Below are 15610 nucleotides of genomic sequence, written 5' to 3' on the forward strand. Positions count from 1 at the left end.
CTATTATGCAAGTGTCAACTGAATTTAATGCCCTGCAGAGTTTGATGTTTGATAGTGGTTCAAGCATATTGTGTGAAACCAGTTAAAAAAACGTATTTTCTGCCCATAAAAATGTTTTTACTTTCTATAAATAGAATACAAATTACGGCACAAAAAAGTTTTTTTTTTCAATTCATTTTCAACAAATGGTTAGTGAAAGCATGTACGTAACCTTCAAAAACATATTACTCCCCATTCATTTTATATGAGATTTTCAGTTTTTGCCACCCAGTTACCAAATTTGTGTTATTTTGTAATGTTACAATGATGAACACTAAAATTCAATTAAATGGAGTAATGAGCACTAAAGCGTACCGTATTTGTGGAAAGTGCCTGCTACTTAGACATTGCTTTTTCTCTGTAATGACACTTTGTCACCTGTGAGCAGGGCTGGACTGGGACAAAAAAATCACCCCTGGCATGTTTGGACCAAGCGTCCCACCATTATGATGGTCCAGTCGGTCGAATTTATACCTACTGTGTATGTTTATACTGTACCTACTGTGTATAGACCCTTTTAGAGCCGACGTCACAATATGTTACAGCGCTAGCTGGAGGCAAAACAAAGGGAAAACTGGAGGCGGCCAGTTCAGACCAGCGCAGATTTGGCTACATAAGGAGCTTAAAATATCATCTTGTTATGATGTTGGGTGCCAGAATCAACGTAATACAGCCTCAAATTAGAAATTTTATCGCATACCTACTGCCACTGCCAGACAAAAAAAAAAAACCGACGACAGCTGTGGTTAAACGCGATAAAATGAGCGGACTGGTCAGAAACGATCGTCAAAAATGCTCGCATTTGCAGCGCACACTTCTTATTAGAAAAGGTTCAATAAAGTATGGTCTTTTGTTGTTATGGGTGTGTCTAAAGATTTCTTATGCATCTCATGACTATGTCGTGTATGAAATAATGTCTGTGTGCATGTGAGTAAAACAACAAACTGACTATTTATATGTTTAATCATTCATAATTGTATATACATTGTTGTGATTAATTGTGCCTGGAATAATAATGTAGCTGTAAAAATAGTTACCTGCTGAAATTAAAATGTATGTACAGCTTCATGACTAGATAGATACGGTGAGTTTGTCTTTACTATACATGTTAGATTGAGTCACTCAACCGAAGGGAATCCTGTCAGATCGCCCAAGCTTTGAGTGAGCGTGTACGGGTCGGCCGATCTGGTTTCATCCGTTAAAGTTAACCTTTTCAAATAGCAATCGCGGTCCAGGACAGTGAGTGACCTTACATATGCAGGTAATATAGGATTTTCTCCAGTCATTGTTAAAAAAAACAAGCTAACAAACTTCATAACTAGCGTTAGTGAAGCGGTCAGGGGAATCTTTCTGCCTCCACCTAAGCTGGCGCTTATTAATACTACATTTCTATGCATTATATGGAGGCTAGGTGAAAAGAAAATGCCATCAAAACTTCAGTCCCCTCCAGAGATACCTTCATAGCGTCTTCCAGGCCCAATTCGATATTTCACGCATTTTGAACAGTAAACTTGCTCTGTCTGGAACAGTATTTTCTCTGCCAGTCTCTGTTAACGTCCTGTTTATAGACTTTGCAGTATTTCCATATATTCCCAGTGTTGAAGCAATACGATACAAACCAATGGGCTGCTGTCCCTGCTTGATGTGACATTACTTGGCAAAAAAAAAGAAAAGAAATTTTATCGGCCCCAATGTGCATTGGCCCACCAGGAAAATGCCCAGTATGCCAGATTACCAATCCAGCCCTACCAGTGAGGGATTTCTGAGAGCAATGATGAAGAAAATATGAGAGCAGGTGGAACGGAAAGACCCACAAAGTACTGTCTCGCTCTATAAGCAGCGTCTTGGGACGTTTCCACATTCCCTCTCACAAGAGGATGATGCTCGCTTTGCTTTGCATGGCCGATTCTCATTTCTTTGGCTAATATGCCATAAATTAATGATAAGCCGTCACCCATGCTGTAGGTCCAAGGGCATGTTGAGGGAGCGGGAGGCAGATAATTTTTCCATTTCACACTTGAATTTTTAATAGCCCTGTTTAATCCAGAAATACCAGACAGAGGCCTGGAGCATCCCTCAGATGATGGACTACTGAAACTAGCTGTATGATCAGCATGGACTAAACAGCCTGACTAAACAGATGTAGTTTATAGATGAAATTACTGTTTACAAACAAATGCTCGGCGGCGACACTTACAGCTTCCCTGGGAAAAAAGCATTTGTACCATTCAAATTGAGCTGAAAATTGACAAAATGGGCTGAACCGCTACAAATTTCCAAACTATTTTTGGGTTGATATTTATTTCCACAACACAACTGCTCAGATAATAAGACAAATGTGATGAACAAGACCACCATATGAGAATCTTATGGGATGAACGTAACTCCTTTTTGCCTACTTGCCGCGCATACAGCGCACATGTTTGTGAAGGAATATGCATTCAAAAACTTGTAAAACAGCCTTTGCATCTATTTTGAAAGTACTGAATAAAGTCTTGATAATTAAATATTAGCCTAAAATGTAACTTATTATTGTTAAGTGGACCTGTGAGTATTTGAACAGTAAAAATGCATGTCGCATAATGGTATTTTTAAATTTGATACCTAACTTTTATTTGGTTTTAGAAGTGAAGGACTCACAAAGCTGTCGAGTTTTTGTTCATAAAAAAAAAAAATCCACATCCAAGGAGCCCATTCAACTTCATTAGAATTCATAGCTTTTGTCTGTAATTAATTTCAGAAATGTATTTTTGACAAACCAAAGAATTTTTTTCCCCTTATCTTACATTCGTAGTGAAGAGAAATGTACTGGCAGGATGAATGTCAATATAGTTGGCATGCAATGAAGTGGGGCCTGTTGAATGGATGATTAACCCTGAATTATTAAAAACTAATTTCCTCATTTGTTTCAGACATTGGCCTCCTTTCACTGTCAGCTAGATGCCAGTGCAGCATTGGAGTCATTTAAAACACACTAAAGTGGAAAGGCATTGAGAAGCCAACTTGACAACAGCCATTTGCCCTTCGCCCATGAAATTTCACACAAAACAGCTTAGTGTCCAATTACGCTCACAGCTTTATTTCAAAAGACATTAACGACGAAATGGAACAAAAGTTTAGACCATAATCAAATATAAGCAGTCTATGAGTCTGTTTGGCAAAACGTTTAAATGGATTTATAATGTAAATGGACTTACATTCACAGTTTAATCTTTTTAGACTGTGTCTTCTGAGAGACAGAGAATAAAAATTGCATTATGAACAAATGGACAATCTGCCTGGGGCAGAGCATTTTCGGCCAACAAATAAGAAATGTAAGTGCTGTAACTTAAAGCTAAACATGGCATGTCACTAAAACAGTCTAAATCCTATAAAAAACTAAGGACCAGGTCGTCAAGTGGGCTATTGTTTATGAAAAAATTGGATTGTGTCAACTGAGTGAAAGCTGTTTGCCTTTTTTGGACAGGACTAGTTTGTATCTAGTAAAAGCAAGCCTCTGCAAATTCTAATTCTGTCCAGACAGAATGTCTCTGTTGATGGTACTATATATAATTTATTACTGGTTTTTTTATCCTATGTGCGGTCTTCACATCATAGGATCATTGTCTGGTATCATCAATGTTGTCATAAAGCGTACTCAAGTCTTATCAGTCACATGACATTTACAGCTCATGTGATTGGTTTAAAAAGTTTTGTGGTATCAATCGCAATGATAGAAGCATGCAGGTCACATTCTCACGGAGGGTCATGAGATATAGCTGAGCTCCTGCTTCTGAGATGAATGGAAATGTTAACGAAGTGTGAACCTGGTGACCCTTCATTATGAATTTAGACCTTTTGCCTACCTTCTGGTTAAAATAACATGTGATTCAAGTATCCAATTCAACTAATATAGAGTGAATTCAGATAAAGTGGGCCGTTAAAGCTTGATTGTACTGTGCACAGTGGGTGTACACTTTCAGAGCATAACAATGGTCTTGTGTAATTGACTTTTTAGACAAACGGAAATGAGTACGCTGTCAGGAAATTCAAGTTGGAGATGGAAGAAAGAAAAGAGAGCGCAGAACCTCGGGCGAGGTTTAAAGTTGAAACTGGAATGAAAAAGGTTGAGAGGAGCAAAATGTAGATTCAGAGTATGAAGCTTTAAAATATGATCGCAAAGTTCATTTAAAGTCTTTAGAGAAAACAGAAGAGTTCTACAATATTCCATTTGAAATTTTCATCTTATTTGTTTTTTTCTTAGCCTATTTGTTGTTGCATGTGTTATAGTCACAACATATTTTTACTATGTTCACTTTCAATATTCTGTTAGATTTAATGTGTTTCTTTCAAGTGTTTTGAATTTTACACAAATGAGAGAATTTATGACTTATAGCCTAGACTATATGTTATGGCCTTTGTTAAATATGTTTTTTTAGATATTGTGTGTTAATAAATATACAAATAAATATAATATACTATAAAATATTAATAGATTTATAAATATGTGTTTTTATATTTTGTAATCAAGATACAGGATCTTTTTTTTTTTTTATCTGAGATGGCTTACTTTACCTGAAAAAACACTTGCATGATCTCAAATGTTTACTTGTACTTTATATAAATTGAATGCAGGATCTAGAAAAAAACCTGATCATGATTAAACCGGAAAAATGCAAAATAAATGAACAAAAAACATTTTTAAAGCTTGGGCTCATAAACATTAGATCACTCGCACCCAAAGCAGTTATTGTAAATGAAATGATCACAGAGAATAGTTTTGAAACCTGGCTCAAACCAAATGACTATATTGGTCTAAATGAGTCTACTCCACCAAGCTACTGTTATGAACCCCGTCAGACTGGTCGTGGCGGAGGTGTTGCAACAATATATAGTGATATTCTCAATGTTACTCAAAAAACAGGATACAGGTTTAACTCATTCGAAATACTTATACTTAATGTTACACTGTCAGATATGCTAAATAAATCTCTCCTATATCTTGCTCTTGCTACAGACCACCAGGGCCGTATAAAGATTTCCTAAAAGAATTTGCAGATTTCCTCTCAGACAGATTGGTTAATGTTGATAAAGCGCTAGTTGTCGGAGACTTTAACATTCATGTTGATAATATAAATTATGTGTTAGGACATGCGTTTACAGACTTAAAGAACTTTTGGAGTCAAGCAAAACATAACCAGACCCACTCATCGTTTTAATCATATACACTATATTTAATTATATCGCATGGAATTGATTTTAATGATATAGATAGTACCTCAAAGTGACGATATTACTGACCTTGTATCGTGCATGCTGCCTATTACTGATATGAACTATATAGCTCCGCGTTATCGTCCGGGTAGAACTATTGTTCCAACTACCAAAGATAGATTCACAAATAAACTGCCCGATTTATCTCAACTGCTCTTTGTACCCATAAATACACATGAACTAGATGAAATGACAAGCAATATGTACACTATCGTCTCTAATACATTAGAAGCTGTTGCCCCCATTAAATTAAAAAAGGTTAGAGAAAAACGTACTGTGCCATGGTACTGTACAACAGTAATACCCATTCTCTCAAGAAAGAAACTCGTAATCTGGAAAGCAAATAGAGAAAAACTAACTTGGACAGTATGTCCAGTTATAGACAGGATCTAAAAAATGCCAGGGCTGAGCATATCCGCAAACTCATAGAAAATAACCAAACAAATCCAACGTTTTTATTTAGCACAGTGGCTAGATTAACAAATAATCACCCCAACTAAATATTCCCTCACAGTTTAGTAGTGATGACTTTTTTTTTATTTCTTCACTGATAAAATAGATAGCATCAGAAATACTATAACAAATGCAGGGGTGTGAAGTAATGGATTACAAATACTCATGTTACAGTAATTAAGTAGTTTTTTATCAGTAATTGTACTTTTTTGAGTAGTTTAAAAATTGTGTACTTTTACTTTTACTTGAGTACATTTTAAGTGATATATTTAAACTTTTACTTCGCTTATTTTAATTTTATTTTTATCCATCAATGTGATTTGATAGAGAGTAATAGGTCTCGTGACTTTCGTCAAATTAAATTGTGCATAGAAAACTTTAACCGCCAACTGTTTATCATGGCTGCTGGAAGTGCATTCTTCAAGCATCAATTCAGTCGCATCTTCCTCTAACTTAATATGTTAAGGTAAATTTAGGATTTCTGCTTACTAAATGATTTGTATATATGCTTGCCTATCTACACGGCCTGAAATTTGGTGTGAGGTTGCGGGTATTGCATACAGTTTTAACTCCCGCATAGTGCCACGTTCGGTAAATTCCCACTCACTTATGAGACGCGCGATCTGCGCTGCCTTGACTCTCTCTCGCGTGCGTTCTGCAGCAGTCACTTGGATAAGTCGTTGTTGCTTGTGGAACTTGTTGACTTTTGATGAGTTTGAGTGCGTGATCAGTGCTGTGAAAAAGTGTGTTGGAAACACAAATTGAGGACCAAATCTGCATCTTATTGATGGCCCGTGGCGTTAATATACTGCATATGTGCCAGCGCGTGATGTAATACAACTGCAGCTCGCTAATAAACGTTTAAAAAAACAATCAATTTTATACAATCCGCCATCATTTAGCAAGTGCACTCGTGCATAAACAATTTTCAAGTTCAACATTTTTTGTTCCATTCAGTTGTGGATGCTGCTGATTCACCGAGACCGCTGCGACTCAGCAAAGAGACATGCGTGTGTGTGTGTGTGTGTTTTCCTTTGAAAAGTTTCTCTAGAAATACCTTGTTATTTAATGCATTTTTTCTTACAAATTGTATTATCAGCATAACAATTCGAGTAAATGTGTAAAAGGTATGGCATGAATTTGCCATCCTTCTAGAACAATGTGCATTTATGTTAAAATTGTAACATAAATTATCAAGTTTAGTTATTCTTATTTCTTTATTGCAAAATGCTAAAACAAGCACTGTTTTGGAGACAAATGGGCTCTCATTTTAACCCATATCATGGTGTGTGATGCTGAACTATGAGTTTCTAATGGTGTTTGTATTTGCACTGTTCTAAACATTCATATTTTATGTGCAACAATAGCATATGCTGTCTCAGTGGCCTTACACATGATTTTCAAATTTTATGATTTAAATGGGGATGATTGTACTGAGAATAACTTTCATCTTTTCTTCAACTGAATACTGTTTCCGTGCTGTTTTGATTTTTAAATAGGCTTCTCTTTTACTCTGACTCGAGTAGTTTTTTGGGACAAGTACTTTTACTCTACTCACACTACATTTTTTGGAAGGTAATGGTACTTTTACTTGAGTATATTTTTTCAGTACTCTTTCCACCACTGAACAAACGTAGAATCAACAGCGTCTTGTAATTCAGCTTCATTCATTGCACCCAAAGAAAAACGCCAGGGCTTTACAACTATAGGACAGGACGATCTAAATAAACGTATCACTGCATCTAAACCAACAACATGTTTATTAGATCCTGTACCCACTAAATTACTGAAAGATGTGTTACCTGTAGCAGAAGAACCGCTTCTCAATATTATTAACTTGTCGTTATTTCTAGGTCATGTCCCAAAACCATTCAAGCTGGAGGTTATTAAGCCACTTATTAATTAAGAAACCACAACTAGATCCAGTGAACTGTCAAATTACACACCTATTTCAAATCTTCCGTTTATGTCTAAAATTTTTGAAAAAGTTGTGTCTGCTCAATTGTGCTCCTTCCAGCAAAAAAAATAATATCTATGAAGAATTTCAGTCAGGTTTCAGGCCCCATCATAGCACAGAAACTGCACTTGTTAAAATTACAAATGACTTCCAAGTCTGCATCTCATTGCTAGATTTACTTGACCTTAGTGCTATGTTCGACACTATAGATCATGACACTCATAGATTGATTTCAAAACTATACAGGTATTCAAGGGCAGGCTTTAAGATTGTTTAGATCCTACCTTTCCGATCGCTATCACTTTGTCTATTTAAACGGGTAATCATCTCTAATGAGAGTCAGTAGATATGTAGGTGCAACGTTACTTATAGTCAACAGAATGTGTTAACGGGACCATCAAAATAAAGTGAAACCAGAAAATATTACTACTTACTTTTAAGGCCCTAAATGGTTTAGATCACATTACAATCCATCCCGTTATCTAAGGTGGCAAAACTCTGGACTCTTGGTAGTTCCTAGGATAGCAAAGTCCACTAAAGGAGGTAGAGCTTTTTCATATTTTGCTCCCAAACTCTGGAATAGCCTTCCTGATAACGTTCGGGGTTCAGACACACTCTCTCTGTTTAAATCTAGATTAAAGGCACATCTCTTTAGCCAAGCATTCACATAATGTATCTCATCACCTTGTATTTCAGTTACATCTGATCAAATGCACATTTTCATTCTTTTGCTTGGGTTGAACATGTAATTTTTTGCTTAGTTGGAACAGCAGCTGCTAATTTTTCTCTATTACCTTCTCTGTTTCTGTAACTAGGAATTACACAAACTTCAGTCTGGATCCAGCCCTTCAAAGACCTGAGATGACCGAACACCCGAGAAAAGATGATGCCAACCCCCCAGAAGACTTCAGATGATGTCAACCGTCAGACAACATACAAAACTACCAAATGTTGCTATAATGGACATCAACTTGAGATAGTCACCACTGATAAGCTATTACTAAATATAATGTAGAATCTTCAATTTTCTGTAAAGCTGCTTTGCAACGATTTACATCGTGAAAAGCGCCATACAAATAAACTTGAATTAAATTGAATTTATATACCTAACAAATAATACATTATATGAACTGAATTCAAATGGAAATATTACAGCTGGACTTAAAGTTAACAAAGGTAAAGGAGGAGAAAAACATCTTGGCATCTACATTTCAAATTCATATACGTAATTATTTTCTCTTATTTATATAAGCATTATGTATTATGCATTTATTGCACGCATTAATTAAAAAATATGGTAACACTTCACTTAAAGCCTTTATGTATTACACATTATAAACATAGTTTTAATGCATTAATTATGCCTTGCAGTGCAACTTATAATGCATTGTACAATCTCATGAATAATTGTAACCACAGTTAATACATTTATCAATTCATTAATACATTTATGAATTCATTGTTACACTAAGCATTTTAAATTTGGTTATAATTATTTATGACAAATGTATTACATTAAGATATGCATTACAACACACATTATGAATAACTGTAATGCATTATACCCTTTAATACCCCTTTATAATTCATTATACATGAAGGCTTTAAGTAAAGTGTTACCAAAGATATTAATTGTAATATTAGCTGTAATGTTATTATTATTTAAAATAAAATAGGCTGATAATGAAAATAAAAACGTATAGAAACATGCAGGGAAATGCTGAGAAATTCAGTGCGGTAATATTGCTGCAGTGTGAAGAAAGACTTAGGACCTCTCTTTTCTGCATCAGGATCCTGATCACCCTTTCAGGTTTTATTTAGTGATATTGACCAATTCATTGTACATTTTCCTCAAACACACTCAATTTTCCATTACACCTGCTTCCAAACAACAGACACTCCCACAGAGATCAAAATCAATAAATTAAATCACAGAATAATTGTTAGGCTACTCAAATGACGTTTAAAACAATACAGATATTGTATATCACTATTAATACCTAAAATTGACAAGAAAGAAAGAAAGAAAAAAAGAAAAAGATCTTAGTCATAGCAATAATCTTAATTCAATGTTTGTGCACAATTTAGGGCATGCATGAAAGGGTTTTCAACAACCTAAATCATTCTGAAAGTGAGACAGAATGTCTAAAACTTTTGTAATCATGGAACCCCCTGTAAACTAGCATGGGGTCCACTGTTAAAATTGAATAATTATTTAAAGTAAAACTTAAGTTAGGGATGGAAGCTGCAGCTTCAGTTGTGAGATCAATCAGAATTCCCTGACAGGAAAGCTGTGCCTCTGAAACGAGCCCAGAGCCTTAAATTGTCTCCACAGACTCTACAGCTTCTTTAAGCCACACACTTTTTCACTGTATGAATAGGAGTAAATGTCATTTACCATCTATTGTGCTTCTTTGAAGCGGTTGCACAAAGATGAGCAATAAGCTCACTTAAACTCACTTTGTCGTCTGATACGCCTTAAAACTTGGCAGAAATACAAACCCTTAGACAACAGTTTCATGAAATAAAAAAAAATAGATGCAAAAATATGTATAATTGAATCCATTTTCGGCATTTACTGCTTGCTATCCATTTGCATTTTCATAATCAGCCTTTTAAAAATAACCAAATAAAATATATTTATTAAAATATTGATTGTTAAATAATTTGTTTAGGTAAATTATTCCAATGTAATGACGTTTTACTGGTGATTAAATACAGCTATGTAACCACAACAAACATTTGTGTTGCCAAACAGTGAAAGCAAAGCCTTCCTTCATGCTCTAATGCTAATGCATTAAGATTTGCTATGGATTGTGCTGCATCATCTGTTATTCAGCATCAACTGCAGATAAATAATCCAACAATAAGACGTGTGCTGTATTCAGTTACTCACCTCCCTAAAGCCAATGCATTAACAAACAAACAGCACAATTAATTACAAATAATGGAACAAAACAAAATAAAAATGGATTTATTGAATTTGCTCAACAAACTGGAGAATGACAATAAAATAATGTATAAATTGTCAACTAATATGCATTTAATTCACATACTTATAGCTTTTTTTCTTTTACATCATTACAGACTATACCATTATTTTCTTTAGTAGTTTTGTGTAAATTCACTGCCATATTTTGTTTCAATACACAGACATCTTTGACATTTTATTTTTTTAAGCACCTGGTTTACTGTACATAACGACTTCACCTTAGCATTGCAACAAGGCAACCAGTGTGAAGTCTCACTATCCTACTGTTTATGCTATAATATTATTTCCACTAGCAAAAGTGAGTAAAATGTCAGCCATAGCTGACTGTCTTAAAATAAACCTGAAAACATGCTGTTGAGAAGATGTTGGAAGCGTGCAGCTTTGTTGTGCCTGCCATAGGCATCACATTGACCTAAATTATGAAGTCAATCTGTAACTGTTAAAGATATCATATTCTTACAGCAGCTCGTCTGGGCTACGTGTGCGAGTGAATAATTACTTTTTGCCCTATGGAGAGACTAAAGCATGTGTTTTTTTGCATCTTGAATGCTGATAAAAGAATGTTATGAATTTTTATTCTAGGGCAAAACCCCACTGCTCATCCTGATCCCTGACCCAGTTCTGCTGCAGCCAATCAGCACACAGACTCATCATAATTAAACCGTGACTCTCTTATAAATTGTAGGATTAAAAAGTTTTTTTTCTTTGATTTATTTATTTGTAATTATTTTCCAATAAAATAAAATAAAACAAACAAGCCTGAGTCATCAACACCCAAAGAAAAAAAAACTGAAGGGGTAAGAAATGTTTATAGTTTATGTATGAGAGCTGATGAGCAAATTGTGAAACATTTGTAAAAATTACAGTTATTTAGTGATTGACTGAATGTTTTGTTAGCCCTCTTGTTGTGAAATTTTCCAAGGAGGATGTTTGAAACAAATTATCAGTTTTGGGTTTCATAAGACTTAACATATTGGAAGTCATAAATGTCAAAACGCTGCAATTCAATCTGAGCTGTTACACACAAGGGTTAAATTGTATCATTCCACTATGATCAGGAATTTGTGGTTAATTTCACCTGCATTTCCTTCTACCTTTTGTCTTTGACATCACATCTTTAAATATTTATAATGTCATGGCAATTTACATTTGCAAACCTGCTGATTACACTTATTACAGCAGATGTTGACCTATATTAGCCCACAGGGCCCCTCTCACTCACTCCGAGTTCGAGGAAACACAGTGTATATATATACATATTACATATTGTACTCTACCGTAGGGTATAGTTTAGTCAGGTCGATTTTTTTATGTTTTTGATAGAATTTTATATGTTCTTCAAGGGTGCATTTATTTAATAAAAAATTAAAAACTGTGAGGCCAAAGCTGAATTTTTAGCAGCCATTCTCAAATCTTCATATGATCCCTCAGAAATTATTTGAATAAGCTGATTTGGTGCCAAAGAACCGTTTCTTATTATCTATTTTGAAAACCATTGTACAGCTTAACATTTTTGTGGAGAAATATCTAGGTTACGTATGTAACCCTCGTTCCCTGAAGTAGGGAACGGAGATGTTACGTCAGAACAGACTGACAAATGGGGTCTCGCCCAAGAGCCCAAACCTTCGAGTGGTAACAGAACGATCCAATGATACGCTAAGTACCTTGGTCTGCGGGATTTGCATCGCGAGCTCCGCCCCGCTGTGTGGGTATATAAAGTGCGAGCAACTCGCATTCAAGTCTTCGCTGAGGAGCCGAGCCATGTGACCCAGCCGTTCAGCGGAACAGCAATTGTGGCAAAGCAATGTTTCAACGTCAGAGATGGCAAGGATGGCTTGCCAAGGGAAAGACACATGCTGCCGAGAGAGACTTACTGTGGAAATACACACGTGGGATTGCCCAAGAGGGGAACCACAACACATGGAGGCACCTAGTCTAACACACGGGCTGACAGACAGGGCATGCACGCAAGTGCTCGACATAACAGTGCTGGAGGAACACAGGGTTCTGAACTGTGGCTCTCACCTGAGGAGAACAGCGCACACATCCAGTCCGTGGAGTGGAATGGCGCAGCAAGCGAATTGACACCAAGCAGGTCCTGTTTACTGGCCCGAAGGGGCAAGTATATGGGAGGACATGGGCTCTACATGGAGATTATAGAATCTTGCAAATGTGTTAGGTGTCGCCCAGCCCGCAGCTCTACAGATGTCTGTTAGCGAGGCGCCATGTGCTAGCGCCCAGGAGGAAGCCACACTCCTAGTTGAGTAAGCTCTCACCCCTAGGGGACATGGCAGGTCTTGAGCCTGATAAGCCAAGACAATAGCATCCACTATCCAGTGGGATAGCCTCTGCTTGGAGACATCCTTTCCCTTCTGCTGGCCTCCGTAACAGACAAAGAGCTGGTCTGAGGTCCTGAAGCACTGAGTTCTGTCTATGTAAGTGCGGAGCACACGTACCGGACAGAGCAGCGCCAGGGCTGGGTCTGCCTCCTCCGGGGACAGCTCTTGCAAGTTCACCACCTGATCTCTAAAAGGAGTGGTGGGAACTTTGGGTACGTATCCAGGCCGGGGTCTCAAGATAACGTGAGAGTTGGTCGGCCCGAATTCCAGGCACGCTTCGTCAACTGAAAATGCCTGCAAGTCCCCGACCCTCTTAACTGAAGCCAAAGCCATCAGGAGCGCAGTTTTCAATGATAAGAACTTTACCTATACTGAAAGCAGGGGTTCGAAAAGAGCTCTCTGCAGTGTGGATAAAACAACTGTGTTTTATCCACAACCCAAGAGGGAACTTGTTGAGGGCGAGGCAGATTGAGCCTCATGGCCCCTCTCAGGAACCTGATGATCAGGTCATGTTTCTCAAGGGACTTACCGTCAACAGGATCTTGGTGAGCCGCAATGGCAGCCACTTAGACCTTCAGGGTGGAAGGAGACAGCCTTCGTTCCAACCCTTCCTGAAGAAAGGAAAGCACTGACCCGATCGGGCATTTCCAGTGGTCTTCTCGACGTGAAGAACACAAACTGACGAAGAGGTTCCACTTCAGAGCATAGGCGTGTCTGGTAGACGAGGCACTAGCCGAAATGATAGTAGCTACCACCTGAGGTGGCAAGGTACCTAAACCTTCCATGACCCGTCCAGAACCCATACATGCAGGTTCCAAAGATCAGGATGCGGGTGCCAGAGGGTGCCCCGTGCTTCCTCAGAGGGACTGGCCAGAGAGGGGCTGTCGTGAGGACTACAAGTTCGGAGAACCAGGTCTGGCTGGGCCAATAAGGCGCAACCATGAGGACCTGCTCCTCATCCTCCCTGATCTTTCACAAAGTCTGTGCAAGAAGGCTCACTGGGGGAAACGCATACTTGCGCAAGCGCTGCGGCCAGCTGTGTGCCAGAGCGTCCATGCCAAGGGTGCCCTCGGTCAGGGAGTAAAACAACTGGCAGTGGGAATTGTCTGGAGAGGCAAACAAGTCTACCTGAGCATCTCCAAAGCATTCTCAAATCAATTGAACCAACTGGGGATGGAGTCTCCATTCCCCGGGGCGAGACTGCTGCTGTGAGAGCTTGTCGGCTGCACAATTGAGCCTGCCCGGGATGTGAACGGCACGAAGCAACCTCAGATGCTTCTGACTCCACAAAAGGAGATGGGGAGCGAGTTGCAACATGCGACGGGAGCGTAGACCGCCCTGATGGTTGATGTACGCTACGGTCGCAGTGTTGTCCGCACGGACCAGAATGTGCTTGTCCTTCAGCAGGGCCTTGAAGCGGTGCAGAGCAAGCTCTACTGCTAGCAAGTCGAGGCAATTGACATGCCACTGAAGTCGGGGTCCCCTCCAGGAGCCTGACGCAGCATGTCCGTTGCACATGGCACACCAGCCCGTGGCAGAGGCATCTGTTGACACAACAACATGCCTGGACACCGGTTCTAGGAGAACACTAGCCCGTAGAAACGAGAAGTCCAACCATGGGGTGAAGGTTCGGCGGCAGGCCGGGGTGATGGTCACTCGGAGCGTGCCCTGTTGCCATGCCCATCTTGGGACTCGGCCGTGAAGTCAGTGCTGAAGCGGTCTCATACGAAGCAACCCGAGCGGTATGACCGCCGCTGCGGATGCCAGTTAACCCGAAGACCCAGACGGGTGAGGTGTCTGAGTACCAGATCCCTGTGCTTGCACAACTGTACACGAGAGTGAGTACCAGTCATCAAGGTAGTTGAGGATACGGACCAGAGCTCCCTCTACGACCTTAGTAAAGACGCGGGGAGACAGGGCCAACCCGAATGGTAGAACTTTGTACTGATATTCCTGCCCCTCGAAAGCAAACTGAAGAAATGGTCTGTGTTGAGGAAGAATGGAGACATGAAAGTACACGTCCTTCAGGTCGATCGCTGCAAACCAATCCATGGGACGAATGCATTCAAAAATGCGTTTGGGCGTTAACATCTTGAACGGAAGTCTGTGAAGAGCTCGGTTCAAGGCACGCAAGTCTAGGATTGGCCGTAACCCACCTGTTTTTTTGGGTACTATGAAGTAGGGGCTGTAGAAGCCGGACTTCATGTCGGCTGGAGGGATCGGCCGTCCAGAACCCATACATGCAGGTTCCAAAGATCAGGATGCGGGTGCCAGAGGGTGCCCCGTGCTTCCTCAGAGGGACTGGCCAGAGAGGGGCTGTCGTGAGGACTACAAGTTCGGAGAACCAGGTCTGGCTGGGCCAATAAGGCGCAACCATGAGGACCTGCTCCTCATCCTCCCTGATCTTTCACAAAGTCTGTGCAAGAAGGCTCACTGGGGGAAACGCATACTTGCGCAAGCGCTGCGGCCAGCTGTGTGCCAGAGCGTCCATGCCAAGGGTGCCCTCGGTCAGGGAGTAAAACAACTGGCAGTGGGAATTGTCTGGAGAGGCAAACAAGTCTACCTGAGCATCTCCAA

The sequence above is a fragment of the Sinocyclocheilus grahami genome, unplaced genomic scaffold, assembly GCF_001515645.1.
Source record: "Sinocyclocheilus grahami isolate Dianchi unplaced genomic scaffold, SAMN03320097.WGS_v1.1 scaffold2408.1, whole genome shotgun sequence".
Lineage (NCBI taxonomy): Eukaryota > Metazoa > Chordata > Actinopteri > Cypriniformes > Cyprinidae > Sinocyclocheilus > Sinocyclocheilus grahami.